The sequence below is a fragment of the Heteronotia binoei genome, chromosome 12 (genome assembly GCF_032191835.1).
Source record: "Heteronotia binoei isolate CCM8104 ecotype False Entrance Well chromosome 12, APGP_CSIRO_Hbin_v1, whole genome shotgun sequence".
NCBI classification, from domain to species: Eukaryota; Metazoa; Chordata; class Lepidosauria; order Squamata; family Gekkonidae; genus Heteronotia; species Heteronotia binoei.
The window spans coordinates 83,789,974-83,807,386 of NC_083234.1; the positions used below are offsets into that span (position 1 = coordinate 83,789,974).

The window sequence follows — 17,413 nt, forward strand, 5'->3', positions numbered from 1 at the left end:
AAACGGATAAAAGGAAGTACTTCTTCACCCAAAGGGTGATTAACATGTGGAATTCACTGCCACAGGAGGTGGTGGCGGCCACAAGCATAGCCACCTTCAAGAGGGGTTTAGATAAAAATATGGAGCAGAGGTCCATCAGTGGCTATTAGCCGCAGTGTGTGTGTGTATGTATGTATGTGTGTGTATATATATATAAATATTTTCTTGCCTCTGTGTGACACAGAGCGTTGGACTAGATGGGCCACTGGCCTGATCTAACATGGCTTCTCTTAAGTTCTTATGACAGGAGAGGCTGTGGAGAGAAGGGCCTCCTTTTCCTGTAAAAATCAGACCTCCCTTTCCAGCTCTGTGATATCAATGAGATTTGTGCTTGGCAAATGGGTTCAGGATCATGACAGGTTCTGATCTTTTTGGGGGGGAGGGGGGAATTCCATGCATTAAAAGGAAGCATAGGTGCATGAAAGGAAGGCATGTTTATTACTTCCACCATTCTTCCTGGAATTTGAAACTAGAAGATTCCAAGGTAGGTATCGCAGCGCCCGACCTCACGGCCTCACTGGATCTCTTTATTTCAGTCTCTTCGGGGTATTTTACTTGTTTTGTTCGATGGGACCACAGCAGCTTTGTTTATTCTTCCCACAAAACATAGGCTCTTGAGAACTTTAACTTAAACCACAGATTTATTGTAACACAAAGTTCTTAACTTGGGGATATGGGAGATATTTACACAGGCTAGTACGTTGTTCAGTTGTTTCAGGCTTTACAATCACTTTTACTTTTCTTGTAGTCTCTTTCAGTTACACAAGTCACAGTTTCCCTATAACTCACTCTCCACCTCTAGCCAAGGTCTGGCCTCTTGGGATTGATGTGTCTAGTCTCATCCCTTGACTGCAGTCTCTCCTCTCAGCCCTTCCTGGTGTCTCAGACCCACATTCACTCCCTCAACCACCTCACTAGATCTTCAGAGTTGTTCCTAGGTGTTTGTGACCATTCAGGTCTTAACTGACTCACACACACAGCCCTCTTGGCTGGGTTTGTTGAGCTGGCAGTGTCTGGAAGACTTCCCCGTCTCCGCCTCAAGCTCCTTCACAGGATCAGCTGCCCTCTCAGCCCTTCTGGCAGGCTCGAACTGACCCTCTCAGTCTCTGTCAGGTCCCCACTGACAGACTCCTCTGACAGGCACTTTCTCTGTCAGAAGCCAACTTGACTGCCTTCCTCTCTCAGCAGTTTCTGTCTCTCAACTACTTTCCCTCCCTGAGAGCTCCGAGCACTTTGCCCCCACCCTCAGGTCACCTGACGCAGCCCTGTGCGTCCTCAGTTTATGGTTAACCCATTGCTTTCCGTCACATGTCCCTCCCCCTTTTGAGACATTGCGCAAGGCGAAAGGTCTCAGCCTTTTGCTGAGCAATGGGACATGGGCACACTTGCTTGGGTTACACTATGTTATAACTCTTTTGTCATAACACCAACTTCAAAATTATATACATTCTTCATCAGTTCTACAGTCTAACATTCTTTAACACTACTATACAAACAGACTTCTCAAACTTTACATTCTTCTTGACAATGCATCTGCAATCACATTTTGCTTCCCAGGGATATGCTGGATGTCAAAGTTGTAATCTTGGAGCTGTAAACTCCATCTTATCAGTTTGCTGTTTGTATCTTTCACCTGGTTCAACCATTTCAGGGGAGAATGATCTGTACACAGTGTAAACTTCCTTCCCCATAGGTATGGTTTCAATTTACCTATTGCCCACACAATCGCTAAACACTCTTTTTCAATTACTGAGAGGTGTTGCTCTCGGTCCAATAACTTTCTACTCAAATACAGAACTGGATGATACAGTCCTGCCTCTCCTTGCTGACTTAATGTTGCTCCTACCCCAACATTAGATGCATCAGTAAAGAGGGTAAACTCCTTTGAAAACTCTGGAGTTCTCAACACTGGTTCAGTGGTCAGAACCACTTTCAGATGTTCATAAGCTTGTTCACACTCTGCATTCCAGTTTACTGGATCAGGGTTCTTCTTCTTGGTGCACTCACATAGCGGTGCTGCTATCGTGCTAAACTCAGGTATGAACCTCCTGTAGTATCCTACTACGCCCAAAAACGCTCGAATTTGTTTCTTGGTTTGGGGTCTAGGCCACTCATGTATGGCTTGCACCTTTCCCCAATCTGTTTTGATCTTACCTCCTCCTAGCACATGCCCTAAATACTTAACCTCGGCCATGGCTAGTTGACACTTAGATGCTTTGATGGTGAGACCCGCATCTTTCACTCGTTGTAACACAATGGCTACATGCTGCAAATGTTCCTTCCATGTAGCACTGTAAATAGCAATATCGTCAATATATGCAAGAGCAAATTCTTTCAGTCCCACTAACATCTTATCAATTACTCTTTGGAATGTGGAGGGAGCATTCCTTAACCCAAATGGTAATACAGTAAACTCAAAGAGTCCCTCTTTGGTTACAAACGCTGTTTTCTGCTGATCTTTAGGATCCATAGCTACCTGCCAATAACCTTTTGTCAAATCTAAGGTGGTAATAAAATTGGCAGCTCCAATTGTCTCGACCAACTCATCTATGCGAGGCATTGGATACACATCTGGTACTGTGATCTTATTCAGTCTTCTGTAGTCCACACAAAACCTCATGGTTTTGTCCGGTTTGGGTACTAGGACTACAGGTGAGGCCCATGGACTTTCTGATGGTACAATTAAACCCAATTTCAACATTTCTTCTACCTCCTGCTGTACATACTTGGCATTCGGGCCGGTCACTCTATATGGTTGGAGTGCTACAGGCCTCGAATCCCCTGTGTCAATCTTGTGACACGCTAGGTTTGTCTTACCTGGTACATCTGAAAAAATTGTTTTGTACCTTCCCAATATTGTTTGTAATTGGCCTCTTTGTTCTCCATTAAGAGAAGGGGCGAACTGAACCTCATTAATGGTCTTTTCCTGGGATATTTTCCCCCAACCCGACAATTCAGTTCCCGCACACACTCCCTTCTTTGCAATTAAAACCAAATTACCCCTGTCAAAATAAGGTTTTAACATGTTTACATGGAACACTTTACATTGTTCACCATCTTCACTTAAGTTCACTACATAGTTCACGTTGGAGACCTTATGGGCGATGGTATAAGGTCCCTCCCAGGCCACATCTAACTTGTTCTTCTTCCTGGGCTTCAAAACCAGTACTCTGTCTCCTGGCTTGAACTCTCTGTCTCTGGCTTTGGAGTCGTACCACTGCTTCTGCCGTCGTTGCGATCTTCTCATGTTGTCTGCAGTCTCCATCATCTGCTTGGCAATTCTTCCGGCGGTGCATTCTTCTTGCTTCTGCTGAATGAGCCGCTGCAGTTCTGTTTCACAAGTGGTGATGCACAGCTGGTATGTGGATGGGGAAGCTATACTGCTCAAAACTTGTACGGTTGGTTTCCTAGCTTGGACAACAGTTCCATTAGTTGTCTTGGGAGAGGATGACAAAGGAGCACACATGCCAACTGACGACTCTGCTCGAAGAGGCTTGCTGGTCTGGACGATTTCTTGCTCTGTTGCTTGGCTGTGTCCTCTGCTCACTGGTTGGGCCACCTCAGAGGGTTCCAAAGAGCCAAACATGCTCTCCCATTCTTCTTCTGTCATCTCCCCAGTTCTCTGCCATAGTTCCTTCAGGCTGTCATCTTGTTGCTGCTCTCTGAGGAATTCTGCAGCAGGGATGGTCTGCAACATTGTTTCCTCTTCTTCTGCTGGTTGCTCTACCAACACCTCAGGCCCCAGTTCTTGCCTGCTTCTTGTAACAATGTTTACAAGATTAGCTTGCTGTCTCTTTAATTCAGCAGCTAAATCATTGCCCAATAAAAGCGATGTTCCTATGTCACTCAGGTCTCCCACAATCCAATCACCTTGGAACTCTCTATACTTGATAGGAACTTCTGCTAGGGCCACTTCAAATGTAGGTCCTTTAATGCCTTTTATGGTGTAAGATTTCCCAGGCAAATACTGATGACTTTTTACTAATCCTGGCTGTATTAGGGAAACTTGCGCCCCTGTGTCCCTATAAGCCTTGACTTCCTTGTCATTTACTGTCACAGTTTCAGTATACTCACTCAAGCTTTCCTGTACCTTCCACACTTTCAGAACACTATTGGGTCTTTCTGGTGGTGTGTTCTCTGGAAGTGAGGGGTTTGTTTCTACTTCTTTCTGTTGACCTTGCACCACTTTAACTGTCTTAGCTGGTGGGGTCTTTTTTCCTTTTTCTGGGCAAAATCTGGCATAGTGCCCTATTCCCCCCCACTGGAAACAAGCAGCCTGAGTCTTTCTGTAAGGAGGTGGACTGGACCGCTTTGCAGGGCTGTTGTTACCCGCCCCAGACTTCTCTGGAGAGTTCCAGACTTGGGGTTTTTTAGTTGGAGCAGTCCACATTGATCTCCCTAGATCAGATTCAATCTCATCTAGAATCATAGCTGCTTCTTCTACTGTCTTCAATTTCTTGTCTCTCAGAACCCACCTATACTGAGAGGGGACTTGGTTATAAAACTGTTCCAAGCCCACTAAGTTTTTCAGGTCTTCTAAAGTGGAAACTTTACTCCCTTCTACCCATCTGTTAAGGGCTCTGTCTAACCGACAACCTAGTTGAGAGTATGTTTCTCCAGGCTTTCTTCTGATTTCTCTAAATTTTTTTCTGCTTTGCTCTGCTGTTAAGCCAAAGCGAACTCTGACCCTTTCCTTGTACAATTGATAGTCAGAGGTCTCCTCATCCCTCAGTTCAGAGTAGATTTCACTCAACTCTCCACAGATCTGAGGTCTCAAATAAATCATTCTGTCCTCATCAGCAACTCTTAAATCCTTACAGGTTCTTTCAAAATTAAACAAAAAAGCTTCTACATCATCCCCTTTTTGGTACTTGGGGAATTTCTTTTGTTCTACTGTGAGGCGCCTTTCACTTCTAGTATCACGTTGAAACTCTGGCTTTCCCTGAATCTCCTGGAGTTTCAAACTGTACATTTTTTCCTCATGTTCTCTCTCTAATTCCCTTTCTCTGCGTTCTCTCTCATTTTCCCTTTCTCTGTGTTCTCTCTCTCTTTCCGCTTCCCTCTCTCTTTGTTCTCTGTCCTCTCTTTCTGATTCCAGCCTAGCCATTTCCATTGCTTTTTCTCTTTCTACTTGAATTTTGGCCATCTGAATTTCTTTTTCTGCTTCTATTCTGGCCAATTCCAACTGTATTTTCATAGCCTCTATGCTCTGACTAGGATTCTCCTCAGGAATCTCTTCCTGTGTCTGCCCATCCCCCGTGGCTGTGGTAGTTCTCTTAGGAGGAGCCATTTCTGACAGGAATTTTTCACAGAACTGTCTTAATTCCTTTACTGCAGTGTCCCTCTACTTTCTGTGTGTCTTAGTGACCTTATATTGGGGTTTTCCTTCGAAATCCCGACGCTGGCAACCAATTATCGCAGCGCCCGACCTCACGGCCTCACTGGATCTCTTTATTTCAGTCTCTTCGGGGTATTTTACTTGTTTTGTTTGATGGGACCACAGCAGCTTTGTTTATTCTTCCCACAAAACATAGGCTCTTGAGAACTTTAACTTAAACCACAGATTTATTGTAACACAAAGTTCTTAACTTGGGGATATGGGAGATATTTACACAGGCTAGTACGTTGTTCAGTTGTTTCAGGCTTTACAATCACTTTTACTTTTCTTGTAGTCTCTTTCAGTTACACAAGTCACAGTTTCCCTATAACTCACTCTCCACCTCTAGCCAAGGTCTGGCCTCTTGGGATTGATGTGTCTAGTCTCACCCCTCGACTGGAGTCTCTCCTCTCAGCCCTTCCTGGTGTCTCAGACCCACATTCACTCCCTCAACCACCTCACTAGATCTTCAGAGTTGTTCCTAGGTGTTTGTGACCGTTCAGGTCTTAACTGACTCACACACACAGCCCTCTTGGCTGGGTTTGTCGAGCTGGCAGTGTCTGGAAGACTTCCCCGTCTCCGCCTCAAGCTCCTTCACAGGATCAGCTGCCCTCTCAGCCCTTCTGGCAGGCTCGAACTGACCCTCTCAGTCTCTGTCAGGTCCCCACTGACAGACTCCTCTGACAGGCACCTTCTCTGTCAGAAGCCAACTTGACTGCCTTCCTCTCTCAGCAGTTTCTGTCTCTCAACTACTTTCCCTCCCTGAGAGCTCCGAGCACTTTGCCCCCACCCTCAGGTCACCTGACGCAGCCCTGTGCGTCCTCAGTTTATGGTTAACCCATTGCTTTCCGTCACAGTAGGGTTAAAAATCATCATTTCCTGCTGTCATTATCTGATCCAATGCAGTTATTTTTTATATGAATAAACAATTTTTATTAGTAACATATGGTAGCAAAACTATATCTACAACTTATAAAAACTTAAAGTAAAAGAAAAAACTTTCTACCCCATATCTTACTTTTTCCCCCACCCCTCCCCCCGTTACTTGACCCCCGCCAGTGTTATTTACTTAAAGGAAACAGATATTAAAGGTACACTTAACTGTTAAAGAAAAAAAAAAACCCAAAGTTATATTCTTATTTTAAAAACCTTAATCATTATCAAAGATTGTCCAGTGTCCTTTTATTTTCCACTCTTTTTCTACGTAACTTCTGAATTTCTTCCACTCCAACTTAAAAAGTTCCAAATCATAGTCTCTTAATTTTCTTGTTAATTTGTCCATTTCACTCCATGACATAACTTTTGTAATCCAATCCCATTTCTCTGGTATTTTTTCTTGCTTCCACAGCTGCGCATACAATGTCCTAGCAGCTGAGAGCAAGTACCATATTAAAGTTCTGTCTTCTTTTGGAAATTTTTCCATTTGTAATCCCAGCAGAAAAGTCTCTGCCGCTTTATTAAATTCATATCCCAAAATCTTAGAAATCTCTTGCTGAATCATTTGCCAAAACTTTTTAGCCCTTTCGCAAGTCCACCACATATGGTAGAAAGAACCTTCATGCTTTTTACATTTCCAACACCTATCTGGCATCTTGTTGTTCAATTTTGCTAATTTTTTTGGAGTCATATACCATCTATACATCATCTTAAAACAGTTTTCTTTAATACTATAACATGTTGCGAGTTTCATAGAGTTCTTCCACAAATATTCCCAAGATTCCATCTTTATTTCTTTATTTACATTAATTGCCCATTTTATCATTTGAGATTTCACTACTTCATCTTCTGTAGACCATTGTAAAAGTAATTTGTATACTTTTGAAATTAACTTCTCATTATCTCCAAGCAGAACTCTTTCCATTTTTGTTTGCTCTTTCCTTATTCCTTCGGTTTTAATATCTTTCTCCACCAAGCTTTTTATTTGTTGCATTTGAAACCAATCATATTTGTAACTCAATTCTTCTGCAGTTTTCAGTTCTATTTTCCCACTTTGTATTTTTAGTAACTGGTTGTATGATAGCTGTTTTTCTTTGGCTGTTTTAGCCGTTAACTTTATCACTTCAGCTGGCACTATCCATAAAGGTCTTCTCTCATCCCCATATTTCTTGTACTTTATCCATACATTTAGTAGACTACTTCTTATATAATGGTGAGAGAAAAGGCCATCCATCTTCTTTTTCCCATAATACAAATACGCATGCCAGCCGAATTTTTTTCCATGACCTTCCAGCACTAAGAGTTTTTTATTTAACAACGTTATCCATTCTTTCATCCATACTAAACAAACTGCTTCATGATACAATTTCAAATCTGGTAGTTGGAATCCACCTCTCTCTTTTGCATCTGTCAAAATTTTCATTTTAATTCTTGGTTTCTTCCCGGCCCACACGAATTCTGAAATTTTCCTTTGCCATTTATCGAACTGTTTAGCATCTTTCACAATAGGGATAGTTTGAAACAGGTACATAATCCTTGGTAAAACATTCATTTTTATTGCAGCTATTCTACCCAACAATGACAAGTTGAGTTTGTTCCACTTTAGCATATCTTCCTCTATTCTACGCCATAGCTTCTCATAGTTGTTCTTAAACAAGTCAATATTTTTCATTGTTATCTTTACCCCTAGGTATTTTACCTTAGAGGTAACTTCACAGCCCGTTAGTCTTTGTAATTCTTGTTGTCTATTTACCTGCATATTCTTGCACAAAATTTTTGATTTTTCTTTATTTATATAAAGTCCCGCCAACTTCCCAAACTCTTGTATTCTCATTAATAACAAAGGTGTAGCTTGTATGGGATTTTCATTTATAAACATTATATCATCAGCAAATGCTCTGTACTTATAAGTATATCCTTTTATTTGTAACCCTTCTAAATCTTTTTCTTCTTGAATCTGCATCAATAAAATTTCAAGAGTCATTATGAACAACAATGGTGAAAGCGGGCAGCCTTGTCTAGTACCTTTACTGATTCTTATTTCATCTGTAAGATCCGCATTAACACACAACCTTGCCCTTTGTTCAGAATATATTGCTTTTATCATTCTTATAAAACTTTCTCCAAGCTCCATTTTTTCCATCACTGCAAACATAAAGTCCCAATTTAAATTATCAAATGCTTTCTCTGCATCCGCAAAAAATAATGCTACTTCTTTTTCTGGATGTCTTTCATAATATTCTACAATATTTACCACAGTTCGAATATTATCTCTTATTTATCTTTTGGGAAGAAAACCAGCTTGATCTTCCTTTATAAAATTTATCAAATGTTGCTTAAGTCGTTCTGCCAGAATTCTTGTAAATATTTTATAGTCATTATTCAAAAGCGAAATTGGTCTATAATTTTTCACATTTGTGACATCTCTATCCTCTTTGGGTATCAAAGAAATGACGGCTTCTTTCCATGTATTTGGCACGTTCCCTTTGGTTCTTATTACATTCATCAGTTTCTGCAATTTTGGTGTTAATTCATCTTTAAGAGTTTTAAAATATTTAGCTGTATATCCATCTGGCCCGGGAGCTTTATCATTTTTCATCGCATTGATTGCTACTTCAATTTCTATTTTTTCAATTGGATCATTCAAAACTTTTCTCATATTCTCAGTTAAAGGCTCAATTTTTATTTTTTGTAGATATTCATCTATCTTTTCTCTCTTTACTTTAACACCTTGGAACAACTTGGCATAGTACTTAAAGAATTCTCTTTTTATTCCCTCTTGAGTAACTACTTCCCTTCCATCTGCCACAATTCTACTGATTATTTTATTTTCTCTCTTTTTCTTCAATTGCCACGCCAAATATTTCCCCGTCTTATTTGCTCCTTTAAACGATCTCTGCTGAAGCCTTTTCAAATTCCATTCCACTTCTTTGTTCAACAAATGTCTTAATTGAGTTTGTAATATTGAAATTTCCCTTATAATTTTCTTTTTCCCTGGTCTTTTCCTCAACTCCCCTTCTTTTTTCTTTATTTCATTTTGAATATCCAATAATTGTTTTTCTTTTTTCCTTTTATCTTTATTATTCAAAGTAATCAACAACCCTCTCATTACTGCTTTATAGGCATCCCAGACCATCTGGAAATCAATGTCTTCTTTGTCATTCACTTGAAAAAATTCCTTAGTCTCTTTTCCTAGAAAAGTCACTATTTCTTTGCTCTGTAGCAAATCTTCATTCAGTCTCCATCTTCTCAGTCTTTTGGACAATTTTGTAATCCACATTATTGGGTTATGGTCCACTCCAATTTTAGGTAGAATCTCTATCTTCCTTGTTATGAGACCTAAGTCTCTAGTTCCCCACAACATGTCAATTCTGGAAAAAGTCTTATGTCTTGCAGAGAAAAAAGTATAGTCCCGCACTTCAGGGTTAAACTTTCTCCAAATATCTTCTAAATTTTCTTGTTTAGCTAGTTCAAAGAAAGACTTTGGCAATTTCCCTTCTTTCCCATCATTTTTTCTCCCTCCAGATCTATCCAGTGAGTTCTCAACTGTTCCATTAAAATCTCCCATTAAGAGTATTTGATCATAAGTCAACTCATCTAACTTTTGTATAATGTCCTTAAAAAAAACATCCTTTGCACCATTAGGTGCATATAGTCCCAATAACAACGTTTTTTCCCCATTTAGTATTATCTCCACTGCTACAAATCTTCCATCCTTATCTTTAAATATTAACTTTGGCTCCAGATCTTGTTTAATATAAAAAACCACTCCCCTTTTCTTCTGTTCAGCTAACGAAAAAAATTCCATTCCCAATTGTTTGTTCCATAAAAATTTATAATCCTTTTGTTTAATATGAACTTCTTGCAAACAAATTATATTACAATTTTGCTTCTTGATCCAATGAAAAGTTGCCCTTCTTTTTTGTGGTGAATTTAGTCCATTAACGTTCCAAGAAAGTAATTTGTAATCCATCATGGTGCAAATTCTTTATTTTCTTCAAAAAATTTCCTCAACTCCCGGGTGTTTGTAATTGTAACTCTCTTCCCCTGAAGTTCAAAGCTCAAACCTTCAGGAATTATCCATCTGTACCTTGTGCCATTGTCTTTCAATTTTTCTGTCAACTTTTTGTATGTTCTCCTCTCGTTTATCACTTGTCTTGGCAGCTCCTTCATAATTCTCACTCTGCTGCCCTTTACTATCAGTGACTCATCAAAATTTTCCTTCATGATCCTTCCCACCATTTCTTTTGTCATAAATCTTACCACCACATCTCTTGGTAAATTGTTTTTTTTGGCAAAAATCGAGTTGACTCTATACATATGTTCGTACATGCTTTTAGTCTTCTCTGGGTCTTCGTCTAAATGATCCAATGCAGTTATTAAGGACTCCCAGTGCGGCCCCCACAAACAACCCACTCATGAGATTTTCTGGAGTGATATACCACATCTATTGAGACTACTGGAGGGAACCAACACACAAACCATTCTCAGGATGACACCTACATATTTCCAAACACTGGTGAAAGAAGAGGGGCTGTACCCAAGGAGTACAACCCCTTACTGCTGGAAGCAATACTTACTGATGGAATGTCTACCAAAGTCTCGAGGCAGCAGGAGGAAGGTTGCGGGCCTAACTTGCCTGGGAAATTATAGATGTCTGTATACAAATGCTAGAAGTGTCCAAAGTAAAATTGGTGAGTTGGAATGTTTAGTGTTGGGAGAAAACATAGACATTGTGGGAATTTCAGAAACTTGGTGGAATGAGGAGGATCAGTGGGATGCAGTGATTCCTGGATATGTTATATCGGAAGGGTAGGGAGGGAAGGGTTGGAGGTGGGGTGGTTCTGTATGTCAGAGAGGGTATACAGTCCAGTAAGACTGAGGTCAGAGAATTAGATTCCCTTCTAGAAATCCTTTGGGTCGAAATAGAGGGCCCAAAAGGAAATTTAACTATGGGAGTTTGTTATCGCCCAGCAAATCAAAAGAGAGAGGACAATTATAATATGATGGAAGGATTAAAGATAGTGGCTAAACGTAAAAACTGTGTCATAATAGGTAATTTTAACTATCTGCAATATAGTCAATATGTGTTCAGGTTGAGAGAAAGAGATTGAGTTTCTAGATGCTCTCAATAACTGTGCTATGAAGCAGATGGTCACAGAACCTAACAGGGGAGAGGCAATCCTGGATTTGGTCCTAAGTAACGCCTAAGACTTGGTGAGAGATGTAAAAGTGATTGCACCACTTCGGAACAGTGACCATAACATTATATTGCTTTCACCATTTGTATAAATAGGGAGTTGCCCCAAAAGACCAGCACAACCACGTTTAACTTTAAAAGGGGTAAATTCTCTGAGATGAGGAGGCATGTGAATAGGAAACTGAAAGAAAAGGTAAATACAGTCAAAAGCCTTGGGGAAGCTTGGAGGCTATTTAAAAAGTACAATTCTAGAAGCTCAGATAAAATATATACCACAAGTTAGGAAAGGCACAAACAGGTATAAGAAAAGGCCTGCATGGTTAACAAAGTAATGGAAGCTGTAAAAGGTAAGGAGGACTCCTTTAATCGGTGGAAAGCTAGTCCAAGTGAGATTAATAAAAGGGAACACAGGCTGTAGCAAATCAAATGCAAGACTGTGATCAGGCAGGCAAAAAGGGACTATGAGGAGCATATTGCAAAAAACATAAATACTAACAATAAAAATTTCTTCAAATACATTAGAAGCAGGAAACCAGCCAGGGAGGCAGTGGGGCCCTTGGAAGACCAAGGGGTAAAAGGATTACTGAAGGAGGATAGGGAAATGGCTGAGAAGCTGAATGCATTTTTTGCCTCCGTCTTCACTGTGGAAGACAAGAAATGTTTGCCCGCTCCAGAACCATTTATATTGGAAGGGGTGTTGAAAGACCTGAGTCAGATTGAGGTGACAAGAGAGGAGGTCCTACAACTGATTGATGAATTAAAAACTAATAAGTCACCAGGTCCGGATGGCATACATCCAAGAGTTCTGAAAGAACTCAAAGCTGAACTTGTGGATCTCCTGACAAAAATATGTAATCTTTCATTGAAATTTGCCTCCGTTCCTGAGGACTGGAAGGTAGCAAATGTCACCCCCGTCTTTAAAAAGGGTTCCAAAGGAGATCCGGGAAATTACAGGCCAGTCAGTCTGACATCAATACCGGGAAAGTTGGTAGAAACCATTATCAAGGACAGAATGAGTAGGCACATTGATGAACACAAGTTATTGAGGAAGACTCAGCATGGGTTCTGTAAGGGAAGATCTTGCCTCACTAACCTGTTACAGTTCTTTGAGGGGGATGAACAAACATGTGGACAAAGGGAACTTCCTGTCAGACATTGTAACTTACCTGTTTAATGTGCCTTACACTGCTTATGTCCCCTTGCCCTGACTAACTCCATTTTGAATGATTCTGTTGACCCTGTGAATAAAGTCTTGCATTTCAAACACTTTTGCAACAGCTACTAACTCCCTTGGGAAATTCTTAGCATAGCACTAACAAATGTAACAGCTCTTTGAAGATAGCGAGCCTCAAGGTAACCAGCAGGGTTCCTTCCTTGAGAAAGAGATAAGGGGGCCTGGGAACCAGCTATTGCATCTCAAAAGTGTGAGAATGGGTTTATTATCAAAGATTTCAGGTTTTCACGGCTGGTAACATCATTAGGGTTTGTAGAATCTTTCGGGATCAAGTGCCGTGTTCTAATGGAGAAAGTTTTCCTTCCAGACATTTCGTTCTCAGCTGCGGAGAATATCCTCAGTGGCGTTGCAGCCGGAGCAGGCGCTCAGACCTTCTTGGCTGCTGTGCATTGAGTGGAGCCAGGGCTGCTGGAGAGCTGCTATTTGTAGGCTGGAGGGGGTGTGATGAAAGGGCAATTGGTTTGTGGATGTGCCCATTGTTTGGTGGGGCTTCCTGGAAGGGTAGTGATAAGGAAACTGGCTGTTGAATGTGACCATTGTTCTGTGTTAATTGCTGGGAAGGTTGGAAGGGGTTTGAAGATAAGGAAGATGGTTGTTGACTGTGCTGATTGTTCTGTGGAATTTGCTGGTTGTTCTGAGACTTTCTGCAATTTATAGTCTGTAGGGTGTTTTGCAGAGCTGGGTACCAAGATTGGTGGATGAAAATGCCTTCTTCCTTTCTGTTAAAATTGTGCTGGTGTTTGTAAATCTCAATAGCTTCTCTGTTCAGGCGGGTATGATAATGTGAGACCGTAGAAAGGACTTCAGTTCTTTCAAAGTGGATGACGTGGTCTCCTTCTTGAAGTGCATGTTCAGCTACAGCTGATTTTTCTGGCTGAAACAAGCGACAGTGTTCGGTGAGACGGGTGTTGATACTGCGTTGGGTAGTGCCAATGTAGACTGCACCACAGGAGCAGGGTATTTTGTAGACTCCAGGGGTTGAAAGTGGATCTCTCATATCTTTGGCCGAGCGCAGCATGTGGCGGATCTGTTGTGTGGGCTTGAAGACTGTGTCAACATTATGGCGTTTGAGAATTTTGCCAATGTGGTCGGTGACAGATTTTATGTAGGGCAACTCCAACAGGAATTACACCACCTCAAACAGTCACTGCAGGCCAATGGATACTCCCAACAAGAAATTAGAAGAGCCCTCCATCCCAGGAGACCATCCACACCAAATCCCGAGCCACACACAAATATGGGTACAGCCTTCCTGCCCTACATAAAATCTGTCACCGACCGCATTGGCAAAATTCTCAAACGCCATAATGTTGACACAGTCTTATTAAAAATACAAAGTGGCAAAATAGAATTGAAAACTGCTGAAGAGTTGAATAATAAATATGATTGGTTCCAAATGCAACAAATAAAGAGCTTGATGGATAATGATATCAAAACTGAAGGAATAAGAGAACTGTTTTAAAATTATATATAGATAGTATATGATTCCTAAAAATTGGCAAAGATGAACAATAAGATGCCAGACAGATGTTGGAAATGTAAAAAAACATGAAGGTTCTTTCTACCATATGTGGTGGACTTGTGAAAGAGCAAAAAAGTATTGGCAGATGATTCAGCAAGAACATATGAAGCTGCCTTATACTGAATCAGACCCTTGGGTCCATCAAAGTCAGTATTGTCTTCTCAGACTGGCAGCAGCTCTCCAGGGTCTCAAGCTGAGGTTTTTCACACCTATTTTCACACCTATTTGCCTGGACCCTTTTTTGGAGATGCCAGGGAATGAACATGGGACCTCCTGCTTCCTAAGCAGATGCTCTACCACTGAGCCACTGTCCCTCCCCTTAGAAATTTCTAAGATCTTGGGATATGAATTCAAGAGTACTGTGTGCAGTTCTGGTCGCCGCACCTCAAAAAGGTGAATGATTAAAGGGCTGGAACACTTTCCCTATGAAGAAAGGTTGAAACGCTTGGGACTCTTTAGCTTGGAGAAACGTCGACTGCGGGGTGACATGATAGAGGTTTACAAGATAATGCATGGGATGGAGAAAGTAGAGAAAGAAGTATTCTCCCTTTCTCACAATACAAGAACTCGTGGGCATTCGATGAAATTGCTGAGCAGTCAGGTTAAAGGGTCACCAAAGGGTGATTAACATGTGGAATTCACTGCCACAGGAGGTGGTGGCGGCCACAAGCATAGCCACCTTCAAGAGGGGTTTAGATAAAAATATGGAGCAGAAGTCCATCAGTGGCTATTAGCCACAAAAAAAAATTGCCACTGTATGACACAGAGTGTTGGACTGGATGGGCCATTGGCCTGATCTAACATGGCTTCTCTTATGTTCTTAAGAAAGTTGCAGAGACTTTTCTGTTGGGATTACAAATGGAAAAATTTCCAAAAGAAGATAGAACTGTAATTTGGTACTTGCTTTCAGCTGCTAGGACATTATATGCGCAGTTGTGGAAGCAAGAAAAAATACCAGAGAAATGGGATTGGATTATAAAAGTTATGACATGGAGTGAAATGGACAAATTAACAAGAATATTAAGAGACTATGATTTAGAAGTTTTTAAGACGGTGTGGAAAAAGTTTAAAAGATATGTAGAAAAAGAGTGGAAAATAAAAGGACATTGGACAATTTTTGATAATGGTTAAGTTTAAAAAAAAAAAGAATATAAATTTTTGTTTTAATAGTTAAGGGTACCTTTAAATATTTAAATTTTAAGTAAATAACACTGGCGGGGGTCAAGTAACAGGGGGAGGGGTGGGTAGAAAATAATATATGGGGTAGATAAAAGAAGTTTTTAAAGATTTAAGAAATAGATTTATTGCCATATGTTACCAATAAAATTGTTTTAACCAACAAACATGTGGACAAAGGAGACCCAATAGATGTTGTTTACCTTGACTCAGAAAGCTTTGATAAAATTCCTCATCAAAGGCTCCTAAGTAAGCTTAAGAGTATGGAGTAAAAGGACAGGTTCTCTTGTGGATCAAAAACTGGCTAATTAATAGGAAACAAGGAGTGAGTGTAAATGGGCAGTTTTCGCAATGGAGGACGATAAGCAGTGGGGTGCCGCAGGGCTCAGTACTGGGTGCCGCAGGGCTCAGTACTCAGTACTGCTCTTTAACTTGTTCATAAATGATCTGGAGTTGGGAGTGAGCAGTGAAGTGGCCAAGTTTGCAGATGACACTAAATTGTTCAGGGTGGTAAGAACCAGAGAGGATTGTGAGGAACTCCAAAGGTATCTGTTGAGGCTGGGTGAGTGGGTGTCAACGTGGCAGATGAGGTTCAATGTGGCCAAGTGCAAAGTAATGCACACTGGGGCCAAGAATCCCAGCTACAAATACAAGTTGATGGGATATGAACTGGCAGAGACAGACCAAGAGAGAGATCTTGGGGTCGTGGTAGATAACTCACTGAAAATGTCAAGACAATAAAAAAGGCCAACACCATGCTGGGAATTGAAAATAAATCAGCCAGTATCATAATGCCCCTGTATAAATCGATGGTGCGGTCTCATTTGGAATACTGTGTGCAATTCTGGTCATCGCACCTCAAAAAGAATATTATAGCACTGGAAAAAATGCAGAAAAGGGCAACTAGAATGATTAAAGGTTTGGAACACTTTCCCTATGAAGAATGGTTAAAACGCTTGGGGTTCTTTAGTTTGGAGAAACGTCGACTGCGGGTTGACATGATAAAGGTTTACAAGATTATGCATGGGATGGAGAGGGTAGAGAAGTACTTTTCTCCCTTTCTCACAATACAAGAACTCGTGGGCATTCAATGAAATTGCTGAGCAGTCAGGTTAATACGGATAGAAGGAAGTACTTCTTCACCCAAAGGGTGATTAACATGTGGAATTCACTGCCACAGGAGGTGGTGGCGGCCACAAGCATGGCCACCTTCAAGAGGGGGTTAGATAAAAATATGGAGCAGAGGTCCATCAGTGGCTATTAGCCACTGTGTGTGTGTGTGTGTGTGGGTTCAGGTAGCTGGCTCCAGGTTGACTCAGCCTTCCATCCTTCCGAGGTCGGTCAAATGAGTACCCAGCTTGCTGGGGGGGAAGTGTAGATGACTGGGGAAGGCAATGGCAAACCACCTCGTAAAAAAGTCTGTCATGATGCGACGTCACCCCAGAATCCGAAATGACTTTCTTGCACAGGGGACCACCTTTACCTTTATGTTTGCATAGCAGAAGTCTATATGACTGTTACTTGGCAAAAGCTCACAATAATTCTCAATATTGTCTAATAAATTATAACTAACCACATTTCTCTCTCTCTGAAATCACTGAACAAATCTTACTTGGTTATATACAAATTACTTAAATACTTTTGTCTTGATCTGTCTGCATTCTATTACTTTTTCATTCCTAACATTTATGACATTAGGTCACTGTAAACATAAGCATTACAGACACGTGTTACTCATGTGTTGCTCTTAAATCTTTCTTTTAATTCTTACTTTAATCTTTAAAGCTTTCCACCCTGATTTTGATCTATGTATCAAAAAAAATATCCAAAAATTTCTCTTGAAATTCTAAATTTGGTTTGTTATGCAAGTAAGTTGTTAGCTTTGTCACTCTAATATAACCAGTAATTTTTCCAGTCAGTTAATTCTGG

At 40.7% G+C, this 17,413-nt stretch overlaps 1 protein-coding gene across 1 annotated transcript in view; it reads right to left on the bottom strand.

Annotated features, from left to right (window-relative positions):
- Positions 1–17,413, bottom strand: part of PMPCA (peptidase, mitochondrial processing subunit alpha) — a 42,626-nt gene that overhangs the window by 19,877 nt on the left and 5,336 nt on the right. The gene's annotated exons all lie outside the window — the stretch shown is intronic.